The sequence below is a fragment of the Malurus melanocephalus genome, unplaced genomic scaffold (assembly GCF_030028575.1).
Source record: "Malurus melanocephalus ecotype Western Australia unplaced genomic scaffold, MMel_1.1 scaffold_473, whole genome shotgun sequence".
Taxonomy (NCBI): domain Eukaryota; kingdom Metazoa; phylum Chordata; class Aves; order Passeriformes; family Maluridae; genus Malurus; species Malurus melanocephalus.
The window spans coordinates 253,404-258,575 of NW_026623705.1; positions in this window are offsets into that span (position 1 = coordinate 253,404).

Sequence of the window (5,172 nt, forward strand, 5' to 3'; positions counted from 1 at the left end):
TTTTTTTTTTTTTTTTTATTTCCTAAATTGTTTCCCCATGTTCTTAGTGATACACTTAGGAAAAAAAAAATTAAAAATTAACATCATCAAAAATAAAAGTCAACTGTGCGCCTGCCAGAGATAATTGGAGATTTATAATATGCCTTATATAACYTGTGAGCACTGAAATAATATACGTGAGCGATGGGCTGAAACTCCACGGCATGAAGGATGCCTTTCTGGATAATTTACATCTTGGGGGGTAGTATCTTAAAATCAGAGGTCCTGTCTTCACTCCGTGCACATTAAAAACCACATGGTGCTTTTCATAAGAGCCTGGGTTTGCCCCAGCTAAAATTTTTTCCCCCTGCTCTTTAGTCTTGCAGCCTGTGCTGTGCTCAGACCATCTGGTCACCATTCTGCAGCCCTGGCCGTGGCTGTGTTTAATGGTGAAATKATTTCTGTCTGTGTACAGTTGGGAGAGTGTTTTGCATACTGCATATGCTCAAGGTATTACATATGAAAGGCATTATGTAAGATTACAGGGAAAGAAAAATACTCTCTTAAAAATTGTCAGTAATTGCCCAGAATGCTCTTGTGACACCATTTGATGATGGAGGACCTWAACCACTGCTCTGAAATGGTCTGGTTTTTAACTTGTGTTATAAATTTATCCACTGTGAAATTCTCTGCTTTTTGTTGTCCTTATTGCTGGCATCTCAGATGGTCCTCCTAGAGGCCARACCTGGGTGTTCTGGGGTGTCTGGTCATCTAAAGATAAATCAGAACAGACAAAAGAGAGGAGTCTGAGGACATGCCCAGGCTTTCACACCCTACATGAGCATCACTGAGTGTGCAGCCCACATATCCCCACTCCCAGCCTGCATTTCCCCAATCCCAGTCCACATTTCCCCACTCCCAGCCCCCAACCCACATTTCCCCACTCCCAGCCCTAATTTCCCCACTTTCAGCCTGCATTCTCCACTCCCAACCCACATTTCCCCAATCCCAGCCCACATTTCCCCACTCCCAGCCCTCATTTCCAATCCCAGCACACATTTCCCCACTCCCAGCCCTCATTTCCCCACTTTCAGCCCTCATTTCCCCACTTTCAGCCTGCATCCTCCACTCCCAGCCCACATTTCCCCAATCCCAGCTCTCATTCCCCAATTCCAGCTCTCATTCCCCAATCCCAGCCCACATTCCCAATCCCAGCCCACATTCCCAGTCCCAGCCCACATTTCCCCACTCCCAGCCTTCATTCTCCACTCCCAGCCCACATTTCCCCATTCCCAGCTCACATTTCCTCAATCCGAGCCCACATTTCCCTGATTCCAGCCCACATTTCCCCCCTCCCAGCCCACATTCCCCACTCCCAGCCCACATTTCCCCAATCCCAGCCCATATTTTCCCACTCTCAGCCTGCATTTCTCCACTCCCAGCCCACATTTCCCCAATCCCAGCCCACATCCCATGCTCCTGGTTTGACACAGCTGCCCACAGAGCAGGCTCACACCAGCACAGTAGAACTCAATGCAGCTGACAAGCTGAAAAGATTTTAACAAAACCCATTTTACCCGAATTTATCTGCCATGTCAGTGTGTCCATTCCACTCCTGGTCCTTTCAGGTGGTGATCAAAACCCTAAAATTTGGTTTGGCTTCTTAACACGAGCATTAGGTGAGGCTGGAAGTGTGGATTTCAGGGATTCCATGGCTGGAGGTGGCCCAAGTTTTTGGAGATGTCTGTGCCATCCCAGTGGGTACAGAGACCCACGGGGACACTTGTGGGTTTGGGCACTGGAGGTCCAGCCATGGCATTCCCCCTGGCTCAGGCTGGAGTCACTAAAAGAGTTTTTTCCTTAGGGTGCRAACACTCTTTAAAAGTGTTTCCCAGTCACCCAGTTCAGCCAAACCACAGACAAAACCCAAAATTCTTTTGGTGATGGTTTGGCCTGAGAAAGCCGGGCTGCAGCAGTGGGACACAGAGCTCCGGATGCTGGAAGGATTGCTGGGATCTCGGGGAGGATTGCTGGGTTTTTTTAGGCTCTGCTGAAARGATGCAATATTCCTGAAGGAGTGTGTGTGCCCAATTGATGATCTGGAGCCCCATTTAGTCAGATTCAGCCCTATTCCTAAAAGTTTTTTCAGCRGTGCCTCCCTCCCCTTGCACACACCTTTGGGCTGAAACAAGGAATGTTCCGTCAGCTTTGCAGGGCTCCAGAGTCACGCATCATTTCAGTCTAAAAATAAATCCCAAACGTGGTATACTGTTATAGAAGACGAGTTGAGCTGCGCTTTCCATGCAGAAATGATGTTGCATTATATTTTCATCTTGGGCATGAAGCCAGCACTAACTGCTCACCAATATAATTATGAGCAAAAATGCTGTGGGGTTGGGCTGTGCAAAGCTCTGGGTCTGCTGGACAATCTCTGCCGCTCAAAATCATCTTTCTGTGCACGTGAAAATCTTAGGAATGCACACATTTAAGCAAGCTTACTCAGAATCAGGATTTTAATATAACTACAGTAACTTTTAAATTTTTTTTGACTACTGAAAGGGGGGGAAATAATTTACATGTATAAAACTACAAGGTGACAATGGGTTGTAAAGGAGGTCTTTCAACAGYTTCTGCTTAAAGACCAAGGTGCCATTCTGGACTCTTCCTAAGCCCTTGCAGACATTAGTGAATAATCCTGACTTTAAAAAAAAAAAGAAAAAAAAAAAATTGCACAATTTCACCCAGAATCGTTTGTTCTGTTGGTGAAAGTCACAGAGAAAAGTCCTAAAATGATACAATTATAATAATAAATCAATTCAGCATGTCATTTCTGCTTTTCTACATTAATAAATTAACCATGTAACATTGTTCAAAATTATGTCAGTTACGCATATAATAATCTTTTAAATTAATGAAGTGATGAAGCAGTTTGATGACACCCATGATTTACAGGGCTGCTTTTAGCTAATGTTAAAAGCCTTTCATTTAATAAATTGTCCCCTTGAGAAATTACCAAAAATTAATATTTTCTATGCTAAATGTTCCAAGGTTTACACTTTTTCACTGTATTAGCAAATGGCAAGGGAGAAGCATTTTTCAAAATATATCTTCTTTTACATATATTTAATTGAAATTAATTAGTATATTACTCTRAAAGGAAATGATCACAGAGAAAGGTGTGGGATCATTTATGAGAGTTTCTTATGGCAATAAAACAGCATTTAAACAATGGAATTAATCATGTCCTTAAAAATTTTTTACGATAGGTTAGGAATCATTCCAAGCTTTTTGATTAAATAGAAGGACATTCCATACAGACTGGACAAAAAAAAAAAAATCTTGCTATTTCACTGCGGTTAATATTTCCCTGGTTTCATTATGTCAGGTTACGTGCACACTGAATATTTACTGAGCTAAAAGCGAAAGTCCAAGTGAGGCTCACAAGATATATTTTGCTTTGCTCTTCCTTGTGCCTGGCACCCTGATGTAATGTATGCACAAGGTTATGAATGCTTAATATTTCCCATTTTATGCACATCTTATCAGAAGCGAGCTTTAAAGCCACTTTCTCCTAGGGTTGGTTGGGATTCAAGGAACATAACGTGGAGAGGTATAGAGCATCCTATAAAAGAGGTTAAAATGGAGGTTATAATTATGAAAGCTCAATAGATTTGAAAGCCAACACGGTGCCCCCTCGCATGTGATACCATCTCCAGAAAGGGAAAGAGATATATAGGACTATAAAGGGAAGCCTGTAATTGATGCTCTCTGTACTTATTAGGATTTGTTTTAGTAACATCAGGGACTCGTTTTTGTACTACCTCTGAATAAATAATGTGCACAGTAGGTTGGGTCAATTCCTTTTCACTTTGAAATATTTTCAGCGGTTGCACTAAAACCAAGAATAATTCATTGGCTTTTTGTGAGGCAGCTGGATGGATTACGAAAAATAGGTGTGTTAGCTGATTTATTGGGGGTGGGGGGACGGTCTGTAACGGGGGCCAGCATGAAAAAGAAGAGACTCTTGTCCTCAGGGGTGAAGGGAGAGTGTTTTCATCTCAATCAGGAGCATTTCTCAAAAGGTAAACAGGAATCTCAGARAAAGACCTTGTTCCAGTGTTTGTGTTTGAACGCTCTGCAGGTGAATGGGAGAGGCTCTGAGGGGACACCCACCAATAATCACCCAGTGAGCACAGCCCCTCAAATTCCTGTTTGTTTTAAAAAACAAGTGAAACAGAACCATCCCAAAAAAGCCTGAAAATTGATTCCAGTGCAGGCTTTGTTTGGCTCCTGATTCTGGCACTGATTCCCGAGTTTAATATCTCCAGCAAGTTGCTGCCTTGTCCTGGGTGCCAAATTCCAGATCTCTCAAACTGCTCTGACCCCATCAGTAGGAGAGATATGGTGATGCTTAGCTAATGTTTGCATCCTTTAGTGCTTTGATATGTCTGTGGATAAAAAGACACACAGAAGGACAAATTCATCATTAATAGCAGTGATTAACCGATTTGTTGTGGCTCCTTCTAGTAGTTCTACAGGTACCTTTATGTGGCAGCATCTGAAATTTGTAAGGTTTTTTTTTGCTGGAAAGTTTGGTTAGTTTGGGGTTTGTTTTGTGAATATATATATATTGGGGGAGTTGGGCTTTGCAGAGCTGCTGCTGGAGTCTTGGAGAAAGATCATTGAGGAAACACTGACTGTCTGCCTGTCACACTATGCAGTGAGGGACTGGGTTTTTCTTCTCCAGTTCTTTTTCAGTGTGAAATCTCCCCTTGAGGATCAGTCTTCTGTAAGGGTCCAGTTTCATTTGGTCTCAAGAAACAATGTCAGTTCTAGCAAAATTAGGAGAATTTCTGTACACTCCTGGGTACAAAGTTTGTCCATCCAGAGAGGATGAACCTGTAAAAGCAGCAGTTTTTTGCTACTAGATCTGAAGGTGCTTAGGATAAATTCCTCTGGTGATTTGTAATAGCAGGGTTCAAGACAGTGTTTTCTGAAAAAAAGCAAAGTATTTTGAGGATCATATAATTGTCTTCTATTGTGTGATTAGTTTTGGATACCATCTTGGAAGTGCTACCAACTTTTGGGTATTTGCAAAAGCATCTGTTAGCGTGAAGCATAGCTTCCAAACAATTTTAGTAGAAATTTTAGTAAAGTAGTMAAGTGTGGAAGTGTTGCTCCCTGCCCTCGGGC